General features: G+C 33.6%; 1 long non-coding RNA gene across 1 annotated transcript; it reads right to left on the bottom strand.

Moving 5' to 3' along the window:
- Nucleotides 1-12,338: 12,338 nt before the first annotated feature.
- On the bottom strand, nt 12,339-14,822 carry LOC308690780. Its single transcript, XR_014030194.1, has 4 exons — nt 14,133-14,822; nt 13,930-14,028; nt 13,011-13,075; nt 12,339-12,730 (listed from the first exon to the last, which is right to left on the bottom strand). It is a non-coding gene; the product is annotated as an uncharacterized lncRNA (long non-coding RNA).
- Nucleotides 14,823-26,286: the final 11,464 nt, after the last annotated feature.

The following is a 26,286-nucleotide window of genomic DNA, read 5'->3' as shown; positions in this document are numbered from 1 at the left end:
ACTACTAATCACCTAGTAACACTATAGCAACCGCCCAGAACACCCTAGAAACCGCCTAGCAACACCCTAGCAACCACCCAGAATACCCTAGCAACAGCATAGCAACCACCAAAACACCCTAGCAACCACCTAGCAACATCATAGCAACCACCCAGAACACCCTAGCAACCGCCTAGCAACACCATAGCAACCACCCAGAACAACCTAGCAACCGCCTAGCAACACCCTAGCAACCACCTGGAATACCCTAGCAACCGCCTAGCAACACCCTAGCAACCACCCAGAATACCCTAGCAACCGCCTAGCAACATCATAGCAACCACCCAGAACACCCTAGCAACCGCCTAGCAACACCATAGCGACCACCAAAACACCCTAGCAACCGCCTAGCAACATCATAGCAACCACCCAGAACACCCTAGCAACCGTTTAGCAACACCATAGCAACCACCCAGAACACCCTAGCAACAGCATAGCAACCACCCAAAGCACCCTAGCAACCGCCTAGCAACCACCCAGAATACCCTAGCAACCGCCTAGCAACAGCATAGCAACCACCCAGAACTCCCTAGCAACCGTCTAGCAACCACCCAGAATACCCTAGCAACCGCCTAGCAACACCATAGCAACCACCCAGAACAACCTAGCAACCGCCTAGCAACCACCCAGAATACCCTAGCAACCGCCTAGCAACACCCTAGCAACCACCCAGAACACCCTAGCAACCGCCTAGCAACCACCCAGAATACCTTAGCAACCGCCTAGCAACACCATAGCAACCACCCAGAACACCCTAATTAATTTAAACTAAATTAAACTTCAAAATACTTTAAACTTTAAACTAAATTAAACTTCAAACTACTTTAAACTTTAAACTACTTTAAACTTTAAACTAAATTAAACTTCAAACTACTTTAAACTTCAAACTACTTTAAACTTTAAACTAATTTAAACTTTAAACTACTTTAAACTTCAAACTATTTTAAACTTCAAACTACTTTAAACTTTAAACTAATTTAAACTTCAAACTTCTTCAAACTTTCTGGTCCGGCTTTCTCAAGCCAACTTAAAGTTTGTCTCGACGAACTTTTTAATCTAGTTCTTCTTCTTCTTCTTCTTCTTCTTCTTCTTCTTCTTCTTCTTCTTCTTCTTATTATTATTTTTCTGACCGCAAATTTTTAGACACTAACTCCTCCTAGACCGTTCAAGCTACATACTCCAAACTCGGGTCAGACCTTCATACTGTTCTGACTTGGTGTGCTATATCTTTTCAGACTGATTTGAGTTATGGTTTTCTTAAAAAATAATATTAAAAATCATAAAAATCCCATAGACTTTCATTGACCAAAAGTCCATGTCTGATTGAACTATGTTTAATGTAAACTGCTAGAAGCCATTGATACTCAATTAAGCTTTAAGCTATCTATGTTCTTTCTAACTAATAACTTATCTATCTATCTATCTATCTATCTATCTATCTATCTATCTATCTATCTATCTATCTATCTATCTATCTATCTATCTATCTATCTATCTATCTATCTATCTATCTATCTTCAAACCTTTTCTATCTATATCTATCTATTCTATCTATACCTTTTCTATCATGGTAAACTATGGTAAATCAAGGTAAACTATGATAAATCATGCTAGAATCAGTAAATCATACTTGAACATGGTAAATCATGGTATACTATAGTAAATCATGGTAAACTATGGTAAATCGTGGTATCTATCTATCTATCTTCGAACCTTCAAACCTTTTCTATCTATCTATCTATCTATCTATCTATCTATCTATCTATCTATCTATCTATCTATCTTCAAACCTTTTCTATCTATCTATCAATCTATCTATCTATCTATCTATCTATCAATCTATCTATCTATCTATCTATCTATCTATCTATCTATCTATCTATCTATCTTCAAACCTTTTCTATCTATCTATCTATCTATCTATCTATCTATCTATCTATCTATCTATCTATCTATCTATCTATCTATCTATCTGTTTAACGTTTTAACTAATCTATCTATCTATCTATCTATCTATCTATCTATCTATCTATCTATCTATCTATCTATCTATCTATCTATCTATCTATCTATCTATCTATCTATCTATCTATCTATCTATCTATCTATAAACCTTTTCTATCTATCTATCTATCTATCTATCTATCTATCTATCTATCTATCTATCTATTTAACGTTTTAACTAATCTATCTATCTATCTTCAAACCTTCAAACCTTTTCTATCTATCTATCTATCTATCTATCTATCTATCTATCTATCTATCTATCTATCTATTTAACGTTTTAACTAATCTATCTATCTATCTTCAAACCTTCAAACCTTTTCTATCTATCTATCTATCTATCTATCTATCTATCTATCTATCTATCTATCTATCTATCTATCTATCTATCTATCTATCTTCAAACCTTCAAACCTTTTCTATCTATCTATCTATCTATCTATACCTTTTCTATCATGGTAAACTATGGTAAATCAAGGTAAACTATGATAAATCATGCTAGAATCAGTAAATCATACTTGAACATGGTAAATCATGGTATACTATAGTAAATCATGGTAAACTATGGTAAATCGTGGTAAATCATGGTAAACTAAGGTAAATCATGGTAAACTATGGTAAATCATGGTAATCTATGATAAATCATGCTAGAATCAGTAAATCATACTTGATCTTCGAACCTTCAAACCTTTTCTATCTATCTATCTATCTATCTATCTATCTATCTATCTATCTATCTATCTATCTATCTATCTATCTATCTTCGAACCTTCAAACCTTTTCTATCTATCTATCTATCTATCTATCTATCTATCTATCTATCTATCTATCTATCTATCTATCTATCTATCTATCTATCTATCTATCTATCTATCTATCTATCTATCTATCTTCAAACCTTCAAACCTTTTCTATCTATCTATCTGTCTGTCTATCTATCTATCTATCTATCTATCTATCTATCTATCTATCTATCTATCTATCTATCTATCTATCTATCTTCGAACCTTCAAACCTTTTCTATCTATCTATCTATCTATCTATCTATCTATCTATCTATCTATCTATCTATCTATCTATCTATCTATCTATCTATCTATCTATCTATCTATCTATCTATCTTCAAACCTTTTCTTTCTATCTATCTATCTATCTATCTATCTATCTATCTATCTATCTATCTATCTATCTATCTATCTATCTATCTATCTATCTATCTTCAAACCTTTTCTATCTATCTATCTATCTATCTATCTATCTATCTATCTATCTATCTATCTATCTATCTATCTATCTATTTATCTATCTATCTATCTATCTTCAAACCTTCAAACCTTTTCTATCTATCTGTCTATCTATCTATCTATCTATCTATCTATCTATCTATCTATCTATCTATCTATCTATCTATCTATCTATCTATCTTCGAACCTTCAAACCTTTCCTATCTATCTATCTATCTATCTATCTATCTATCTATCTATCTATCTATCTATCTATCTATCTATCTATCTATCTATCTATCTATCTATCTATCTTCAAACCTTTTCTATCTATCTATCTATCTATCTATCTATCTATCTATCTATCTATCTATCTATCTATCTATCTATCTATCTATCTATCTATCTATCTATCTTCAAACCTTTTCTATCTATCTATCTATCTATCTATCTATCTATCTATCTATCTATCTATCTATCTATCTATCTATCTATCTATCTATCTATCTATCTATCTATCTTCAAACCTTCAAACCTTTTCTATCTATCTATCTATCTATCCGTCTATCTGTCTATCTATCTATCTATCTATCTATCTATCTATCTATCTATCTATCTATCTATCTATCTATCTATCTATCTATCTATCTATCTTCGAACCTTCAAACCTTTTCTATCTATCTATCTATCTATCTATCTATCTATCTATCTATCTATCTATCTATCTATCTATCTATCTTCAAACCTTTTCTATCTATATATCTATCTATCTATCTATCTATCTATCTATCTATCTATCTATCTATCTATCTTCAAACCTTTTCTATCTATCTATCTATCTATCTATCTATCTATCTATCTATCTATCTATCTATCTATCTTTCTTTCTTTCTTTCTTTCTTTCTTTCTTTCTCTTTCTTTCTTTCTTTCTTTCTTTCTTTCTTTCTTTCTTTCTTTCTTTCTTTCTAACTAATCCACCATTCTTTCTTTCTTTCTTTCTAATCCACCTTTCTTTCTTTCTTTCTTTCTTTCTTTCTTTCTTTCTTTCTTTCTTTCTTTCTTTCTTTCTTTCTTTCTTTCTTTCTTTCTTTCTTTCTAATTAATCCACCATTCTTTCTTTCTTTTTCTTTCTTTCTTTCTTTCTTTCTTTCTTTCTTTCTTTCTTTCTTTCTTTCTTTCTTTCTTTCTTTCTAACTAATCCACCATTCTTTCTTTCTTTCTTTCTGTCTAATCCACCTTTCTTTCTTTCTTTCTTTCTTTCTTTCTTTCTTTCTAACTAATCCACTATTCTTTCTTTCTTTCTTTCTTTCTTTCTTTCTTTCTTTCTTTCTTTCTTTCTTTCTTTCTTTCTTTCTTTCTAATCCACTATTCTTTCTTTCTTTCTACCTAATCTTTCTTTCTTTCTTTCTTTCTTTTTTTCTTTTTTTCATTCTTTCTTTCTACCTAATCTTTTTCTTTCTTTCTTTCATTCTTTCTTTTTTTCTTTTTTCTTTCTTTCTTTCATTCTTTCTTTTTTTCTTTTTTCATTCTTTCTTTCTACCTAATCTTTTTCTTTCTTTCTTTCTTTCTTTCTTTCTTTCTTTCTTTCTTTCTTTCTAATTCTCATTCTAACTAATCTTTCTTTCTAACTAATCTTTCTCTTTCATTCTACCTAATCCTTTCTTTCTTTCTTTCTTTCTTTCTTTCTTTCTTTCTTTCTTTCTTTCTTTCTTTATTTCTTTCTTTCTTTCTTTTTTCATTCTTTCTTTCTACCTAATCTTTTTCTAACTAATCTTTCTTTCTTTCTTTCTTTCTACTTAATCTTTTTTTCTTTCTTTCTTTCTTTCTTTCTTTCTTTCTTTCTTTCTTTCTTTCTAACTAATCTTTCTTTATTTTTTCTTTCTTTCTTTCTTTCTTTCTTTCTTTCTTTCTTTCTTTCTTTCTTTCTAACTAATCTTTCTTTATTTTTTCTTTCTTTCATTCTTTCTTTCTTTCTTTCTTTCTTTCTTTCTTTCTTTCTTTCTACCTAATCTTTCTTTATTTTTTCTTTCATTCTTTCTTTCTACCTAATCTTTCTTTCTTTCTTTCTTTCTTTCTTTCTTTCTAACTAATCTTTCTTTCTTTCTTTCTTTCTTTCTTTCTTTCTTTCTTTCTTTCTTTCTTTCTTTCTACCTAATCTTTATTTCTTTTTTCTTTCATTCTTTCTTTCTACCTAATCTTTTTCTTTCTTTCTTTCTTTCTTTCTTTCTTTCTTTCTTTCTTTCTACCTAATCTTTCTTTCTTTCTTTCTACCTAATCTTTCTTTATTTTTCTTTCATTCTTTCTTTCTACCTAATCTTTTTCTTTCTTTCTTTCTTTCTTTCTTTCTTTCTTTCTTTCTTTCTTTCTTTCTTTCTACCTAATCTTTCTTTCTACCTAATCTTTCTTTCTTTCTTTCTTTCTTTCTTTCTTTCTTTCTTTCTACCTAATCTTTTTCTAAATAATCTTTTTCTCTTTCTAACTTTTCTTTCTTTCTTTCTTTCTTTCTTTCTTTCTTTCTTTCTTTCTTTCTTTCTTTCTTTCTTTCTTTCTACCTAATCTTTCTTTATTTTTCTTTCATTCTTTCTTTCTACCTAATCTTTCTTTCTTTCTTTCTTTCTTTCTAACTAATCTTTCTTTATTTTTTCTTTCTTTCATTCTTTCTACCTAATCTTTCTTTATTTTTTCTTTCATTCTTTCTTTCTACCTAATCTTTCTTTCTTTCTTTCTTTCTAACTAATCTTTCTTTCTAACTAATCTATCTTTCTTTCTTTCTTTCTTTCTTTCTTTCTTTCTTTCTTTCTACCTAATCTTTCTTTCTTTTTTCTTTCATTCTTTCTTTCTACCTAATCTTTTTCTTTCTTTCTTTCTTTCTACCTAATCTTTCTTTCTTTCTTTCTTTCTTTCTTTCTTTCTACCTAATCTTTTTCTTTCTTTCTTTCTTTCTACCTAATCTTTCTTTCTTTCTTTCTTTCTTTCTTTCTTCCTAATCTTTTTTTCTTTTTCTTTCTACCTAATCTTTCTTTCTTTCTTTCTACCTAATCTTTTTTTCTTTTTCTTTCTACCTAATCTTTCTTTCTTTCTTTCTTTCTTTCTTTCTTTCTTTCTTTCTTTCTTTCTACCTAATCTTTCTTTCTTTCTTTCTTTCTTTCTTTCTTTCTTTCTTTCTTTCTTTCTACCTAATCTTTTTCTTTCTTTCTTTCTTTCTTTCTTTCTTTCTTTCTTTCTTTCTTTCTACCTAATCTTTCTTTCTTTCTTTCTACCTAATCTTTCTTTCTTTCTTTCTTTCTTTCTTTCTTTCTTTCTTTCTTTCTTTCTTTCTTTCTACCTAATCTTTCTTTATTTTTCTCTCATTATTTCTTTCTACCTAATCTTTCTTTATTTTTTCTTTCATTCTTTCTTTCTACCTAATCTTTCTTTATTCTTTCTTTCTTTCTACCTAATCTTTTTCTTTCTTTCTTTCTTTCATTCTTTCTTTTTTTCTTTTTTCATTCTTTCTTTCTACCTAATCTTTTTCTTTCTTTCTTTCATTCTTTCTTTTTTTCTTTTTTCATTCTTTCTTTCTACCTAATCTTTTTCTTTCTTTCTTTCTTTCTTTCTTTCTTTCTTTCTTTCTTTCTTTCTTTCTTTCTTTCTTTCTTTCTACCTAATCTTTTTTTCTTTTTCTTTCTTTCTTTCTTTCTTTCTACCTAATCTTACTTTCTTTCTACCTAATCTTACTTTCTTTCTTTCTTTCTTTCTACCTAATCTTTTTTATTTTTCTTTCATTCTTTCTTTCTACTTAATCTTTTTTCTTTTTCTTTCTTTCTTTCTTTCTTTCTTTCTTTCTTTCTTTCTTTCTTTCTTTCTTTCTTTCTCTTTCTTTGTTTCTTTCTTTCTACCTAATCTCTTTCTTTCTTTCTTTCTTTCTTTCTTTCTACCTAATCTTTCTTTATTTTTCTCTCATTATTTCTTTCTACCTAATCTTTCTTTATTTTTTCTTTCATTCTTTCTTTCTACCTAATCTTTCTTTATTCTTTCTTTCTTTCTACCTAATCTTTTTCTTTCTTTCTTTCATTCTTTCTTTTTTTTTCATTCTTTCTTTCTACCTAATCTTTTTCTTTCTTTCTTTCATTATTTCTAATTCTAATTCTCATTCTAACTAATCTTTCTTTCTAACTAATCTTTTTCTATTCTATAATCTTAAACTATTCTTTCTTTCTAACTAATTTATCAATCAAAATTTAAACTACTTTAAACTTCAAACTACTTCAAACTTCTAACTACTTTAAACTTCTAACTACTTTTAACTTCTTCAAACTCTCTGGTCCGGCTTTCTCAAGCCAACTTAAAGTTTGTCCAACAAACTTTTTTTTCTAGTTATTCTTATTTTTCTGACCGCAAATTTTTGGACACTAACTCCTCCTAGACCGTTCAAGCTACATACTCCAATCTCGGGTCAGACCTTCATACTGTTCTGACTTGGTGTGCTATATATTTTCAGACTGTTTTGATTTAAGGTTTTCTTAAAAATTAATATTAAAAATCATAAAAACCCCATTGACTTACATTGCATACTGCTCAAATTGAGCCAAGACTACGGTGGCCCATTAGTGTACAAACCAAAAACTCAAATCTAAACTCCCTGAAGCCCTAGACTCAATTAAACTACCATTCTAAATCTATCTATCTATCTATCTATCTATCTATCTATCTATCTATCTATCTATCTATCTATCTATCTATCTATCAAACTAACTTATCTCTTTCTTACCAACTAATCTATCTATCTTTCTAACTAACTTATCTATCTTTCTTTCTTACTAATCTATATATCTTACTAACTAACTTATCTTTCTTTCTTTCTTTTTAACTAATCTATCTATCTATCTATCTTTCTAACTAACTTATCTATCTATCTTTCTTTCTTTCTTTCTTACTAATCTATCTATCTTTCTAACTAACTGATCTGTCTTTCTTTCTTTCTTACTAATCTATCTCTTTCTAATTAACTTATCTGTCTTTCTTTCTTACTAATCTATCTATCTTTCTAACTAACTTATCTATCTTTCTTTCTTTCTTACTAATCTATCTATCTTTCTAACTAACTTATCTATCTTTCTTTCTTTCTTACTAATCTATCTATCTTTCTAACTAACTTATCTGTCTTTCTTTCATTCAAAATAATCTATCTATCTTTCTAACTAACTTATCTATCTTTCTTTCTTACTAATCTATCTATCTTTCTAACTAACTTATCTGTCTTTCTTTCAAACTAATCTATCTATCTTTCTAACTAACTTATCTGTCTTTCTTTCTTACTTACTAATCTATCTCTTTCTAACTAACTTATCTTTCTTTCTTTCTTACTAATCTATCTATATATCTTTCTAACTAACTTATCTGTCTTTCTTTCTTACTAATCTATCTATCTTTCTAACTAACTTATCTGTCTTTCTTTCTTTCTTACTAATCTATCTATCTTTCTAACTAATCTATCTATCTTTCTAACTAACTTATCTATCTTTCTTTCTTTCTTACTAATCTATCTTTCTAACTAACTTATCTATCTATCTTTCTTTCTAACTAATTGTTATGTTCTTCACTTACATTAACAACAATAAATGATGACTTGAATCACGAGATACAGTGAACAACTTCTTTACTGTTCAAGTGCAAATCCAAAACATATCAATGCGCCAAAACTGCACTCAACCGGTAACTCTTAGTATAATGACAGTTAACTCAAATACAGAAAGTAGTGCCATTTTACTTATATAAGTTTAGGTGTACTTCAGACATTTTGTATTATGTTTCCAAATACATAACACTAATCTATCTATCTATCTATCTATCTATCTATCTATCTATCTATCTATCTATCTATCTTTCTATCTTTCTAACTAACTTATCTATCTATCTATCTATCTATCTATCTTTCTTTCTTTCTAACTAATCTATCTATCTTTCTAACTAACTTATCTATCTTTCTTTCAAACTAACTTATCTATCTTTCTAACTAACCTATCTATCTTTCTTTCTTTCTAACTAATCTATCTATCTTTCTAACTAACTTATCAATCTTTCTTTCTTTTTAACTAATCTATCTATCTTTCTAACTAACTTATCTGTCTTTCTTTCTTTCTTACTAATCTATCTATCTTTCTAACTAACTTATCTATCTTTCTTTCTTACTTACTAATCTATCTATATTTCTAACTAACTATCTTATCTATCTTTCTTTCTTTCTTTCTTACTAATCTATCTATTTTTCTAAATAACTTATCTATCTTTCTTTCTTTCTTACTAATCTATCTATCTATCTTTCTAACTAACTTATCTGTCTTTCTTTCTTTCCTTCTTTCTTTCTTTCTTTCTAACTAATCTATATATCTTTCTAACTAACTTATCTATCTATCTATCTATCTATCTATCTATCTATCTATCTATCTATCTATCTGTCTATCTATCTATCTATCTATCTATCTATCTATCTATCTATCTATCTATCTATCTATCCTTCTTACTAATCTATCTATCTATATATCTTTCTAACTAACTTATCTATCTTTCTTTCTTTATCTATATTTCTTTCTTTCTTACTAATCTATCTATCTTTCTAACTAACTTATCTGTCTGTCTTTCTTTCTTTCTTTCTTTCTTTCTTTCTTTCTAACTAATCTATCTATCTATCTATCTATCTATCTATCTATCTATCTATCTATCTATCTATCTATCCTTCTTACTAATCTATCTATCTATATATCTTTCTAACTAACTTATCTATCTTTCTTTCTTTATCTATATTTCTTTCTTTCTTACTAATCTATCTATCTATCAAACTAACTTATCTATCTTTCTTTCTTTCCAACTAATCTATCTATCTTTCTAACTAACTTATCTATCTTTCTTTCTTACTTATCTATATATCTTACTAACTAACTTATCTATCTTTCTTTCTTTTTAACTAATCTATCTATCTATCTATCTATCTATCTATCTATCTATCTATCTTTCTTTCTTTTTAACTAATCTATCTATCTATCTATCTATCTATCTATCTTTCTAACTAACTTATCTATCTATCTTTCTTTCTTTCTTACTAATCTATCTATTTCTAACTAACTGATCTGTCTTTCTTTCTTTCTTACTAATCTATCTCTTTCTAACTAACTTATCTGTCTGTCTTTCTTTCTTACTAATCTATCTATCTTTCTAACTAACTTATCTATCTTTCTTTCTTACTAATCTATATATCTTACTAACTAACTTATCTGTCTTTCTTTCTTTTTAACTAATCTATCTATCTATCTATCTATCTATCTATCTATCTATCTATCTAATCTATCTTTCTAACTAACTTATCTATCTATCTTTCTTTCTTTCTTTCTTACTAATCTATCTATTTCTAACTAACTGATCTGTCTTTCTTTCTTTCTTACTAATCTATCTCTTTCTAACTAACTTATCTGTCTTTCTTTCTTACTAATCTATCTATCTTTCTAACTAACTTATCTATCTTTCTTTCTTACTAATCTATATCTTTCTAACTAACTTATCTATCTTTCTTTCTTACTAATCTATCTATCTTTCTAACTAACTTATCTGTCTTTCTTTCAAAATAATCTATCTATCTTTCTAACTAACTTATCTATCTTTCCTTCTAACTAACTTATCTGTCTTTCTTTCAAACTAATCTTTCTAACTAACTTATCTGTCTTTCTTTCTTTCTTACTAATCTATCTCTTTCTAACTAACTTATCTTTCTTTCTTTCTTTCTTACCAATCTATCTATATATCTTTCTAACTAACTTATCTGTCTTTCTTTCTTACTAATCTATCTATCTTTCTAACTAACTTATCTATCTTTCTTTCTTTCTTACTAATCTATCTTTCTAACTAACTTATCTGTCTTTCTTTCTTTCATACTAATCTACCTATCTTTCTAACTAACTTATCTGTCTTTCTTTCTTTCTTACTAATCTATCTATCTTTCTAACTAATCTATCTATCTTTCTAACTAACTTATCTATCTTTCTTTCTTTCTTACTAATCTATCTTTCTATCTATCTAACTATCTATCTATCTTTCTTTCTAACTAACTTATCTATCTATCTATCTATCTATCTTTCTTTCTTTCTTTCTAACTAATCTATCTATCTTTCTAACTAACTTATCTTTCTTTCAAACTAACTTATCTATCTTTCTAACTAACCTATCTATCTTTCTTTCTAACTAATCTATCTATCTTTCTAACTAACTTATCAATCTTTCTTTCTTTTTAACTAATCTATTTATCTTTCTAACTAACTTATCTGTCTTTCTTTCTTTCTTACTAATCTATCTATCTTTCTAACTAACTTATCTATCTTTCTTTCTCTTACTAATCTGTCTATCTTTCTAACTAACTTATCTATCTTTCTTTCTTTCTTACTAATCTATCTATATTTCTAACTAACTATCTTATCTATCTTTCTTTCTTTCTTTCTTACTAATCTATCTATTTTTCTAAATAACTTATCTATCTTTCTTTCTTTCTTACTAATCTATCTATCTTTCTAACTAACTTATCTGTCTTTCTTTCTTTCTAACTAATCTATTTATCTTTCTAACTAACTTATCTATCTATCTATCTTTCTTTCCTTCTTACTAATCTATCTATCTATATATCTTTCTAACTGTAAAAAATTTCCCCGTTAATTTACAGTAAAATGCAGGCAGCTAGATTTACCTGTAGAATGCTGTAATTTTACAGTGGACCTGCTATAATCTGAAATAACAGTTTATTACTGTAAAAATTTTCCCGTTAATTTACAGTAAACTACAGGCAGCTAGATTTACCTGTAGAATGCTGTAATCTGAAGTAACAGTTTATTACTGTAAAAAATATTACAGTACTGTGCTGTAGAAAATATAGGCTGCACAGTATAATACTGTCAGGTGTTCAGCTGCATATACACAAACTGTGTATTACTAAAAGTGTATTAAAGTACTCTAAAATGTGAGCTTTACATTGTAATTAAAACATTTACATTAAAATTTGCATTCTAAAACACACTGAAAATTGCTTGCAAACAAATGGCTCAAACAAAAGATGACCTTAAAACATGCTTTTATTAAAGCTAATACCTTTAAGAACAACACAACACTAGATAAACTTTTAGATTTATTCTCATACAACATTAGATAGACTTTTACCATATGCCTTAAAACAGGCATACATAATTACATACATACATACATACATACATACATACATACATACATAACCTGTTCATAAAATACAAATATACTCTCAAGTCAGGCTTCAGTGAACACTAGCCATTTTATTTTATATCAAAACAAATAGTTTATAAAATATATATCAGCATTTTATACTTTTGGACTGATGGTTAAAGTCTTTTTCTGCAGTTTTCCCAGTTATTTTACACACCTCTTTTCTCTGTGTAGCTTTGGTTCTCTTTTCCGGATTTTTTCCAATAAAGTATCTGAAAAATAAGAGGAGAAAATTTTCAATTAAAATGATTTGCAGTGTATAATTTTGGTTATCTAAAAAATTCTAACCAAAAACTACTGGATAATTCACTGAAGACTTGGAATTAACTGCAGAGATCATACAGAGTACATTTATAGTCAGTAGATTCTAGCATGAGGCCCATAAATGTGGATCTTATCCTCATAAACAAAAGTTATGTGTCAGTCTGGAGTGTGAGCTTTGTTTTAGAGAAACAAAATGCATGTCTAACATGTCCAATATGACATACTTACCAAGAAGTATCAAACAAGGAGGGACAGGCAAGCATTTTCTCAAGGTCAGCAGGTTTGGCAGACATCTATTGGTAAAGAAAACAATTTAAGATGACTGACAGTATTTGTATCTGTAAATAAAAAATGTAAAACTTAATGTGCTACTTGTTGCTTATATTCTACAGAGGCAATAGGCCTAACGTATTCAGAATATGAATGGTTTATGTAAAAATGATAATTTTCTCATTTACTCACCCTTATGCAGATTTAAACTCTGATGATGTATATATATATATATATATAAAAAAAATGTCCTGGCTCTTCCAAGCTTTATAATGGGAGTGAATGGCAAGTCCATACAAGTGCATCTATCCATCATAAAAGTGTCCCAAAACTGCTTTGAGGGGTTAATAAAGGCCTTCTGAAGTGAAGCGATGCATTGGTGTAAGATAAAATAAAAATATCCATATTTAAAACTTTATCAACTAAAATAACTAGTTTCCGCCAGGCGGCCGTACGCATCGATTTACGGCGAAAGAGTAACACTTGAACATGACGCACGAAGTAATGACGAACTCGGTTGCTCAGCCCTGTTTGTTTGAACTGGCATAAGTCGACTTGCGTATAGCCATCTGCCGGAAGCTAGTTATTTTAGTCGATAAAGTTTTAAATATTAAATTTTTTCTTACAAGAATGCAACGCTTTACTTCAGAAGGCCTTTATTAACCACCGAGAGCCATTTGGGACACTTTTATGATGGACAGATGCACTTCGATGGACTTCAAAAAAATGGTGCCCATTCACTCCCATTATAAAACTTGGAAGAGCCAGGACATTTTTTAATATAACTCCGATTGTAATTGTCCGAAAGAAGAATGTCATATACACCTAGGATGGCTTCAGGGTTTTTGGTTGAACTATCCCTTTAATGGTACTGTACCTTTATGTTCCTTTTGGAGTTTGAAGGTTTGGTCCCCATTCGTCTTCCATTGTTTGGGAAAACAGACATCATTTCTCCACAACAATATCTTAATTTTTCCTCCAAGAGAAAGAGACAACACAAGGTTAAGTAAATGATGAGATAACTACCATTTTTAGGTGAACTATACAGGTGTTAATAGAACAAACAATAGGCAAACTCACAGTTCTTTAAAGAATGAGTCCTTGCTTCTCTACAAAGTTAGCCTTCAGGAGTTTAACTACAATGACAAGGAAAACAATGTAAAGAAGAGATACCTAAAAACATAATCTCAATAAAATAGAAAAATCAGTAAATTATCAACATTCCGTCCGTCCATCTGTTATGCTGCTATTTCTGCAGAGGTTTGAACATGCACGTTCACAGTAATCACACAAGATTTATGAATTTTGATCATACCTCACCTATCTTTTGCTTCGATAAAGATTGGGACATGTGTCCGTTGCATATGCATAAACTGTGCATGACGGTAGCAAATACAAACGAAATGCAGTCTTGAGTGTATGCTAACAAGCTCACAAGCATGCTATCGTTTTACTCGGTTACTTTTCCATGATTAAAACACGCTATCCTGTCATCTAATTACACTTCACTGGATACTGTCTGTTAATATTTAAACACTTGGTAACTTACAGATCAAATCAAAGAGTAGTTGCAAATAACAGCAGCAGATAATGGACGGTTTGAATCTCACGTAAAAAAATGAACCACATAAGAAAAAAAAGAAAGAAAAAAAAACATTTCACACTAATTTTTTACTCAGATAAAGTTAAGGAAAATGTGCAAGTTGAATAAAAGTTTCTTACCCGTTTGAATGTGATGTGATGACAGTCTGTAGGCCTACAATGAGCTCACATTCCTGTTGTCAGGCTTCTGGGTGGATGAAGTAGGAGACGAACACGAAGACTATGAATTCCAAGGTTTTAATTCTCAATATTAAACAAATACAAACAAAAGGGAGCGTGTGCTCAGAACAATGAAAACCTAACATTCAACATTGACCGACAAGTGAAGAGTGAAAACCAGGAACTTAAATACACACACAGATGAACACAAGACAGGTGATGCAGATAATGATGATGAACCAGTGGGTAATGAAGGGAGTGAGTTCAGGTGTGGAAACAAGGAGGATTCTGGGAATTGTAGTGCAGACAGGACGATGACAGACAGTGAATGTGACATTACTCCCCCCTCCCGGTAGGCGCGTCCTCGCGCCGTAGAAAGACCAAAGGGGTGGGAGGGTGGGCGCCCTGGAGGCTGACGGGGAAGACAAGGCAAGGGAGACAAGGCAGGAAGCCTCCAGGGCGGAGCAGACTGTGGGTGTGGTCACGGTGGAGCAGGCTGTGGGCGTGGCCAGGACGGAGACGACCCCTCGGGCGGCCACGGCGGTGAGGACCCTTCGGGTGGCCACGGCGGAGAGGACCCTTCGGGTGGCCAGGGCGGTGATGTCCCCTCAAGCGACCACGGCAGTGAGGACCCTTCGGGTGGCCATGGCGGTCCGGACCCTTCGGGTGGCCAAGGCGGAGAAGACCCTTCAGGTGGCCAAGGCGGAGAAGACCCTTCAGGTGGCCATGGCGGAGAAGACCCTTCAGGTGGCCATGGCGGAGAAGACCCTTCAGGTGGCCATGGCGGAGAAGACCCTTCAGGTGGCCATGGCGGAGAAGACCCTTCAGGTGGCCATGGCGGAGAAGACCCTTCAGGTGGCCATGGCGGAGAAGACCCTTCAGGTGGCCACGGCCCCTCGAGTGGCCAGGACGGAGCCCTATGGCCCCCCCCCAAAAAATACTTGGGAAAAGTCCCGGTTACCAGAGAGCGATGGTTAAAAACAGTCTCTGACCGGGCTGACGGGGACCGTGAAGAGGGTTCAGTGCTGGGCAGCGATAAGGGCTCGGTGCTGGGCAGCGATGAGGGCTCGGTGCTGGGCAGCGATGAGGGCTCGGTGCTGGGCAGATCCAGTGACGAGGGCTTTGTGCTGGGCAGATCCAGCGGTGAGGGCTTTGTGCTGGGCAGATCCAACGATGAGGGCTTTGTGCTGGGCAGATCCAACGATGAGGGCTTTGTGCTGGGCAGATCCAGCGATGAGGGCTCTGTGCTGGGCAGATCCAGTGACGAGGGCTTTGTGCTGGGCGGATCCAGCGGTGAAGAGGGCTCTGAGCTGGGCGGAACCAGCGGCGAAGAGGGCTCTGAGCTGGGCGGAACCAGCGGCGAAGAGGGCTCTGAGCTGGGCGGAACCAGCGGCGAAGAGGGCTCTGAGCTGGGTGGAACCAGCGGCGAAGAGGGCTCTGAGCTGGGCGGGACCAGCGGCGAAGAAGGCTCTGAGCTGGGCGGAACCAGCGGCGAAGAGGGCTCTGAGCTGGGCGGAACCAGCGGCGAAGAGGGCTTTGTGCTGGGCGGAACCAGCGGCGAAGAGGGCTCTGAGCTGGGCGGAACCAGCGGCGAAGAGGGCTCTGAGCTGGGCGGAACCAGCGGCGAAGAGGGCTCTGAGCTGGGCGGAACCAGCGGCGAAGAGGGCTCTGAGCTGGGCGGGACCAGCGGCGAAGAGGGCTCTGAGCTGGGCGGGACCAGCGGCGAAGAGGGCTCTGAGCTGGGCGGGACCAGCGGCGAAGAGGGCTCTGAGCTGGGCAGGACCAGCGGCGAAGAGGGCTCTGAGCTGGGCAGGACCAGCGGCGAAGAGTGCTTTGAGCTGGACGGAACCAGCGGTGAAGGAAGCTTCAAGCTCGGCGGAATAAAAGAAAACAAAATCTCTGCGGGCATGACGCTGTCAGTCTTTAGCTCGGCGGGCATGGAGCTCACTGTCTCAGGCGCGGCGGGCATGACGCTCACTGTCTCAGGCGCGGCGGGCATGACGCATACTGCCTTGGCTTCGGCAGATCTGGCGTGAAGTGCAGGCTCGGCTGGACTGGCGTGACGTGCTGGCTCGGCTGGACTGGCGTGAAGTGCAGGCTCGGCTGGACTGATGAGAGGAGGGAGATCAGAGAAGTCATCATCTCTGGAGATGTGTTTGATTCTGCAGACGACTGGCTCAGGTTCTGGTTGGACGTGGGGATGTTGGTGCTGAAAAAAGTGTCTGGCCCCATATCGCCCATATCCTCCCCTGTGACCTCCACGGATCCCCCTGAACACAGCTTGGCGGGTTCCCACAAAGGCCTGCTTCCAGATCTCCATCTTCTTTTCTTTTTATTTAAGGTCGGTCAATCTGTCAGGCTTCTGGGTGGATGAAGTAGGAGACGAACACGAAGACTATGAATTCCAAGGTTTTAATTCTCAATATTAAACAAATACAAACAAAAGGGAGCGTGTGCTCAGAACAATGAAAACCTAACATTCAACATTGACCGACAAGTGAAGAGTGAAAACCAGGAACTTAAATACACACACAGATGAACACAAGACAGGTGATGCAGATAATGATGATGAACCAGTGGGTAATGAAGGGAGTGAGTTCAGGTGTGGAAACAAGGAGGATTCTGGGAATTGTAGTGCAGACAGGACGATGACAGACAGTGAATGTGACACCTGTGGTCAAAGTCTAAAGTCGCTTAATCCGATTAAAATCGCAAAAACATCACTGGATGTTTAAAATGTAATATTTAAAAGTACCTATTGGTAGTTTACATGTAAAATAATACTAGGCAGAGCTGCAAAATGACCTCATGCAGAGAAACTAAAATGTCTTCCTAAACTCACATGTGCATGGAAAAATATGGTATTATACTGTTAAATAACAGTGTCATACTGTTGCTGGTCAACACGCAATTTGAAGCGACCAAGTTCTCCCATAATGCATTGCAAAAAACGGTAACTTGCAGTTATTACATGAAAACAGCATTTTGCTGTTAAATTTTCATGTAAATTTACAGGAATTTTTTACAGTGAAAACTTATGTATCTTTCTTTCTTTATCTATCTTTCTTTATCTATCTTTCTTTCTTTCTTACTAATCTATCTATCTTTCTAACTAACTTATCTGTCTGTCTTTCTTTCTTTCTTTCTTTCTAACTAATCTATCTATCTATCTTTCTTTCTTTCTTACTAATCTATCTATCTATCTATCTTTCTAACTAACTTATCTATCTTTCTTTCTTTCTAACTAACTAATCTATCTATCTTTCTAACTAACTTATCTATCTTTCTTTATTTCTTTCTATCTATCTATCTATCTATCTATCTATCTATCTTTCTTTCTTTCTCTCTTACTACTCTATTTCTAACTAATCCATTATAACTAATTAGTCTTTCTTTCTTTTTAACTAATCCATCTTTCTTTCTTCTAACTAATATATCTTTCTTTTTAACTAATCCATCTTCTTTCTTTTTAACTAATCCATCTTTCTTTCTTTTTAACAAATCCATCTTTCTTTACTTTTAACTAACTAATCCATCTTTCTTTCTTTCTTTCTTTCTTTCTTTCTAACTAATCTTTCTTTCTTTCATTCTAACTAATCTATCTTTCTTTCTTTCTCTCTTACTACTCTATCTCTCTAACTAATCAGTCTTTTTTCTTTCATTCTAACTAATCAGTCTTCCTTTCTTTCTTTTTAACTAATCCATCTATCTTTCGTGCTAACTAATCTATCTTTCTTTCTTTAACTAATCCATCTTTCTTTCTTTCTAACTAATATATCTTTCTTTATTTTTAACTAACTAATCCATCTTTCTTTCTTTCTTTCTTTCTAACTAATCCATCTTTTTTCTTTCTAACAAATCTTTCTTTCTTTCTTTCTAACTAATCTTTCTTTCTTTCATTCTAACTAATCTATCTTTCTTTCTTTCTCTCTTACTATATCTTTCTAACTAATCAGTATTTTTTCTTTCATTCTAACTAATCAGTCTTTCTTTCTTTCTTTTTAACTAATCCATCTTTCTTTCTAGCTAATCTACCTTTCTTTCTTTTTAACTAATCCATCTTTCTTTATTTTTAACTAACTAATCCTTCTTTCTTTCTTTCTTTCTTTCTTTCTTTCTTTCTTTCTAACTAATCAATCAATCTTTCTAACTAATCCACCGTTCGTTCATTCTTTCTTTCATTCTAGTTAATCTTTCTTTCTTTCTAACTAATCCACCTTTCTTTCTTTCTTTCAAATCTATCTTTCTTTCTAACTAATCTATTTTTCTTTCTTTCTTACTAATATTTCTTTCTTTCTAACTAATCTTTCTTTCTTGCTTGCTTTCTAACTAATCTGTCTAACTAATCTTTCTTTCATTCTTTCTAACTAATCTCTCTTTCTAATCTATCTTTCTAACTAATCTTTATTTTTAACTTATCTTTCTTTCTTTCTAACTAATCAGTCTTTCTTTCTCTCTTTCTAACTAATCTTTCAATCTTTTTCTTCCTAACTAATCTTTTTTCTTTCTAACTATTCTTTCTTTCTAACTAATTTATAAATCAAAATTTAAACTACTTTAAACTTCAGACTATTTAAAACTTCTAACTACTTTAAACTTCTAACTACTTTTAACTTCTTCAAACTCTCTGGTCCGGCTTTCTCAAGCCAACTTAAAGTTTGTCTCAACAAACTTTTTTTTCTAGTTCTAAATTGCGGGGCTACTGGAAATGTTATAATAGGCCTAATGTATTGATGGAAATTCAATGAGAGTACTGTTAACCTTGCAAAATAATTATTTACTAACATACATAATGGTTACAAAGAAAAATGGGAATATTTCAAATACAAGATTAGACTCATTGCTATTACAAGAAGTAAAGCATTGAAAGCCAATAGACATTTGTCGGTTAAATGAGTTATTATTGAAAAGGAACATCTCAGAAGAAGAAAAAATTTGCAAATGAATAAACTTTATTCAGAATTAGCCAAGATAATTTGGTTTATAAGATCTAGAGCCAAGTGGGTCGAAAAATATGAAAAAAAATCTAGCTATTTCTTTGCACTTGGAAAAAGAAACGGAAAGAAAAAAGCTCTTACTGCCCTTAATATTGACGGAGTAATTTGTAAAGATCCTATTCAAATGACTAAATTTGTTAAAAAAAATTATAGTGACATTTATTCTTCTATTAATATCCATTCGATATTAATAGTTGTGATAAATTTATTGACAAAATACAGCCCTTTATCCCTGCCATTAATGATTATGATATCTTATTAAGAATTGGATATAAATTATGATGAAGTGTGGATAGTACTTCATTCAATATAAAAAGGAAAATCTCTGGGCATCGATGGCCTTACCATAGAATTTTACACTCATTTTTGGGATATTATTAAATGCCCTTTAGCCTACTCAATATAAAGAATGCATCACTCAGAGAGAGATGACAGTAACCATGAAACAAGGGATTATTTCCCTCATTCCTAAACCCAACAAAGCTACTCTTTCTATTGACAATTGGCACCCTATTATGCTTCTTATTGTAGATAAGAAGATAGATAAGATTTATAAAAAAAAAATAATAATTCTGGTTTTGGTTTATGCCAATAGATTAAAATATTATTTCTGAAATACAATCTGTTTTTTTTTTAAAGGCCGTCATATTTCCAACAATATAAGATTGGTCCTGGATTTGTTGGATTATGCAGTTCCCTTTCGAGAGGTCTCTCGTATAGCATAAGGCTAGCTTACGCTATGGGAAAACTCCTTTTCTCGAGAATATTGAAGCCAAATCTTTAAAACGCAGTGCAGCTGCACAGCATACACAGATGAACGATGAGTATGGTCATTGGCTGTGCTGCGGCAACTGCACGAACCTATGGCTCAGACGCGCGAACCAATCAGGACACTTCGCACCCTGGCATGTCAAAGCCCGCCAGAATGGGCGTGGCCTAAGGCTATAAAGCACCCATTCTCTGCCAAGGACCTCAGGTTTAATCGACTGAAGCGATCCCCTGATCAAAGCACAGAGCACAGCGGGTTACGCAATACTCGTTTCCTCATCTCAAGGAACCGAGGTTACGTTAGTAACTGAGACGTTCCCTTTTGAGAGGTCTCTCATATCGCGTAAGGCTAGCTTTCACTTTTCTAAAAGAGAAATTTCCAGGCGTTGTTTCAAATACCTCGCACTAAGTGCAACTCGTGCAGAGGCCCTCTCGTCGGTGGAGACCATCACATTCTTTGCGCTTCCTGTCTGGGCCGTGACCACACGGAAGCTGCACTCACCAAGGGCAGCTGCCCTGAGTGCGACATGATGGATCTCTCCACCCTGCGGGCTCGACTGGCCGTTTTCGCCGCCGCCGGCCCCGCGCTTCCCGCTCTCTCTCTACCTTTACTTGAGCCGCGCAAAAAGAAGCACCGTTCACAAAGGATGCCAGAGTGGACAGAGACGAGCGAGCACATGCCGGCCCAGTCCCCGCGTGCTGTGCTCTCTCCTGAGGAAACCCCCTTGCCGGTCCTGTTCACGCAGGCGGACTAGCGCCCCTTTCTGCTAGCGGCAGGTCTCGTCTCTTTTGGGGCATCGGACGAGGATGAAGAGAGGGATGACAGCCTTTCCATCGCTGCATCCGACTGTGATGAGTGGACGGGCTCCGTTTCCGGCCCAGCAAAAAAAAACTGCCAAAGCGTCACATCCATCAAAGCCTTGCCGCATCACTTCAGCTCTGGCTGGCCGCACATGTCAAGTCAAGTCATGCTTTGTAAGTAATCAGCAATATTTTAAAATGTATGCGATGTTTAATAGGGAGCCAATGCAGTGTTGACAGAACCGGGCTAATATGGTCATACTTCCTGGTTCTGGTAAGAACTCGAGCTGCTGCGTTTTGGACCAGCTGTAGTTTGTTTATTAATCGTGCAGGGCAACCACCCAGTAGAGCATTACAATAATCTAGCCTTGAGGTCATGAACGCATGAACTAATTGTTCCGCATTTGTCAATGAGAGCATATGGCGTAATTTAGATATATTTTTAAGATGGAAAAATGCAGTTTTACAGATACTAGACACGTGACTTTCAAATGAAAGATTGGTATGAAAGAGCACACCCAGGTTCCTAACCAACGACGAAGACCTAACAGAGCAGCCATCAAGTGTTAGACAGTATTCTAGGTTATTACGTGAGGACGTTTTTTGTCCAATAATTAGAATCTCTGTTTTTTCAGAATTTCGAAGTAGGAAAGTACGAGTCATCCATTTTTTTATATCAGCTATGCATTCCGTTAATTTTGTGAATTAAAAAGTTTCGTTAGACTGTAAGAAATATACAGCTAAGTAACAAATCTTTCTTTCTTTCTTTCTAACTAATCTTTCTTTCTTTCATTCTAACTAATCTATCTTTCTTTCTTTCTCTCTTACTATATCTTTCTAACTAATCAGTATTTTTTCTTTCATTCTAACTAATCAGTCTTTCTTTCTTTCTTTTTAACTAATCCATCTTTCTTTCTAGCTAATCTACCTTTCTTTCTTTTTAACTAATCCATCTTTCTTTATTTTTAACTAACTAATCCTTCTTTCTTTCTTTCTTTCTTTCTTTCTTTCTTTCTTTCAACTAATCAATCAATCTTTCTAACTAATCCACCGTTCGTTCATTCTTTCTTTCATTCTAGTTAATCTTTCTTTCTTTCTAACTAATCCACCTTTCTTTCTTTCTTTCAAATCTATCTTTCTTTCTAACTAATCTATTTTTCTTTCTTTCTTACTAATATTTCTTTCTTTCTAACTAATCTTTCTTTCTTGCTTGCTTTCTAACTAATCTGTCTAACTAATCTTTCTTTCATTCTTTCTAACTAATCTCTCTTTCTAATCTATCTTTCTAACTAATCTTTATTTTTAACTTATCTTTCTTTCTTTCTAACTAATCAGTCTTTCTTTCTCTCTTTCTAACTAATCTTTCTTTCTTTTTCTTTCTAACTAATCTTTTTCTTTCTAACTATTCTTTCTTTCTAACTAATTTATAAATCAAAATTTAAACTACTTTAAACTTCAGACTATTTAAAACTTCTAACTACTTTAAACTTCTAACTACTTTTAACTTCTTCAAACTCTCTGGTCCGGCTTTTTCAAGCCAACTTAAAGTTTGTCTCAACAAATCTGCTAATCGTAAAGCGCCTCGAACTTGCTGACATTAAGGTTAGCAAACCATGTTATTATAACTTGTAACTTCGGTGCAAGCTAAATTGAGATTTTACCGTTAAACATTAACTATTTTACAAATAACTGACGCTAGCTGTTACTTTCTAGCTAGCTGTTACTTTCTTTACTATCTTTCTTTAGATATTGAGCAGTAGTTTGGTTTATTTTGACGTGACGGTGGTGGTTAATACTTTCTCAGTAACAGTTAACGTTAGCAGTCAGTGCAGTGCACATGGTAGGCTAACAATTCCTGTTAAATATATATATAAAAAATATAAAATGTCATTATGAATGATATAAAGCAAACATTGAATTGTGTGCATTATTGCACACAATATTATGTGTATAATATTATTATCCTCATTCTATTATGCTTTTATTTTATATTAGATTAAATTGATCAAATAGTTGATAAATAAGGAATAAAGGGGGAGAACTCCTTTGCCATGCCTTCAGTTTTAAATGTTTATATATTTTTTCCGGTATAAGATTCTTTCTTTGAACATTTTGTCTAATAAATGTAATTTATTCAAAGGGGAATTTATTCAATGAAATTTATTCAATGAATTTGGGAAAAACCTGTCTGGATTATTTTGATAATTCTTTTATTTTGCTATTTTGTTTACTGAAGAAATGATTGCACTTTCAAATGTGTAGTGTGTGTTAGCTATTCTACATACCGTATGTTTACAAAGTCAGCAAAGCTGTGAAGATTTTACTTTCTCTTTTTAGTGTTCTTAAGTTTTATACTGTGATGCTGCTATTGTGTTATTGGTATTGAGTTATGTTTGGTAATAAAAAGTTAAACTGGCAAAAATAAACGTTTTTTTTTTTTCTCGGGGTCGGGGTGGGGGGCATCATAAAGGAATTATGCTTAGGGCACCAAAATGGCTAGCAGCGGCACTGCCTATAGCAACGAATGAATAAAATTTTTCCTCAGGGAAACTACAATGCACTCCCTGATGCGATACTGTAGTAGACGGTTGCATAGTTATAATTTTGTCCCTGATATTATCAATCTTATAAGTGAAGAAGTTCATAAAATCATTACTGCTGTGTTGATTGGAAACTTCGGTGCTTGAAGCTTTATTTTTCGTTAGTTTAGCCACCGTTTCAAATAAATACCTAGGATTATGTTTATTTCCTTCTAATAGGGTTGAAAAATAAGCATATCTAGCAGCTTTTAAAGCCTCTCTGTAAGTAATCGAGCTCTCCTTCCATGAAATGCGAAATAACTAGTTTTGTTTTCTTCCAGTTACGTTCCATTTTTCTGGCTGCTCTCTTAAGGGCCTGAGTGTGCTCGTTGTACCACGGCATTGGACTATTTTCTTTAATCTTCTTTAAGCGCAACGGAGCAACTGTGTCTAAAGTGCTGGAAAAGAGAGAGTTAAAAGTTTCTGTTGCAATATCAAGTTCTTCTAAGCTATCTGGGATCCTGAGATGATGAAACTGATCAGGAAGATTATTAATAAAGCAATCTTTGGTGGCAGAAGTGATAGTTCTAACATATTTGAAACACGGAGTCGGCTTTGCAGCCTTGGCTAAATGTAATTTACACGAGACTAGATACTGATCTGAGATGTCATCGCTCTGCTGCAGAATTTCAACGGCATCAACATCTATTCCGTGTGATAATATTAGATCTAGAGTATGATTACGACGATGAGTAGGTCCTGACACGTGTTGTCTAACTCCAATTGAGTTTACAATGTCTTTAAATGCCAAACCCAATGCATCTTTTTTATTATCGATGTGTATATTAAAATCACCAACAATTAGTACTTTATCTGCAGTCAATATTAATTCTGATAGAAAGTCCGCAAATTCTTTAATAAAGTCTGTATGGTGCCCTGGTGGCCTGTATACAGTAGCCAGCATAAATCTCAAGCATGATTTATCGTTTATACTATATATTTTTACATTAAGCACCAATGCTTCAAAATAATTATATTTAAAACTTGATTTCTTAGTGGTGTAAACGCACTGGCATTAGTAGTACATTTAACATTAGCTCAAATGATTTATAGGGAATTTTAATAATTAATCATGAATATGATTCATATTTTGCATATTACAGTTACATTAATTTATTCGAAGTTGAAAATAGATCGATTAGTATATATGAATAATCAATCACAACTAATTATAATTCATCATTCATATATCAATAATCCTATTTCAGATCGATTATGAGATAACCCTTAATGGAAATGAATGTAATCATCAAATGGTTGTTTGTCCAGCAAAACGGCCGTAAGATTAACTTAACAATTTCTCAACAAAAATTATCTCTTTCTTACAATTCAAAGAAAGCTATTTTCTGGCCAAAAAAACAACTCTCCTGTTCTTATAAGATTAGGTTACTTAAAAGTAACAAATCAGCTTTGTAGCTTAAGATCGAAACATCTCATAGACTTGGTTCTATGGGCATTTAAAACAGAGACAATCAAGGATATATGGAATTTTAATAATTGGACTAAGACTACATCGAAACTACGAGTATACACAGAGTAAATACATATATTTACAACAGCAACATACGGACGAAAACAGTACAAGACGAAACGGATAACAGATGAGAGATAGAGAGGATGAAAGGAAAAAGTGAAACTAAAGGTCAGGATGAGAGAGATCACCGAGATGATCTCAGTATGGCAAAATCACAGGCAGTGTAACCTTGAGTGACAACAAGGAATAAAACCACATTAAAAGTTCAATAAACTTATCTTGCAAAATGGTTCTCTTTGTTGCTGAAGAAGACGCGCGTGCGTGGGTCGTCCTTTCGGATCTGTGCAGTCTTTCCTGTCTTCCGGTGCAAGTAGACTCGCGCGAAAGTTTAAAGGTTCACAGAACATGAAGTTGCCAGAAACATGATTCAGAGTTCATTTCCCTTTGTGGAGGGAGAAACGAATATGAAAATAAAACTTAGTAAAGAAAATAAAACGGCGATGAGGACTCCCTAAAGAGCCATGGAGCCAGGAATTCTCTTAGACGTAGTGCTCATGCACGTCCTTAAGGAAGAGGAGCGCGCGCCGCGGGAGATTCAAGTCTCTTTAAAGTTGAAGTTGTCGACTGAAGTCCGAAGACGAAACAAAACTAAAAGACTGCAAGGAAAGGAAAATATAAACGGAGAAAAGCTCCCTAAAAGGGAGCCATGGATGATCTCGCTGATGAGGAGGGTTCGTAAAAGAAAGAAAAATAACGAAAAAGCAGGAACAAAACAAGACGAAAGAAAATACAGAACTGCCCTGAACGCGCCGTGTAACCGCTTTTCTAGGGTACAGAAATTTCACTCCTCCCTG

Source organism: Scardinius erythrophthalmus (assembly GCF_964197995.2).
Source record: "Scardinius erythrophthalmus genome assembly, chromosome: 5".
Lineage (NCBI taxonomy): Eukaryota > Metazoa > Chordata > Actinopteri > Cypriniformes > Leuciscidae > Scardinius > Scardinius erythrophthalmus.
The sequence above is the reverse complement of the archived record's forward strand: the minus strand, read 5'-3'. Positions and strand labels throughout refer to the sequence as shown.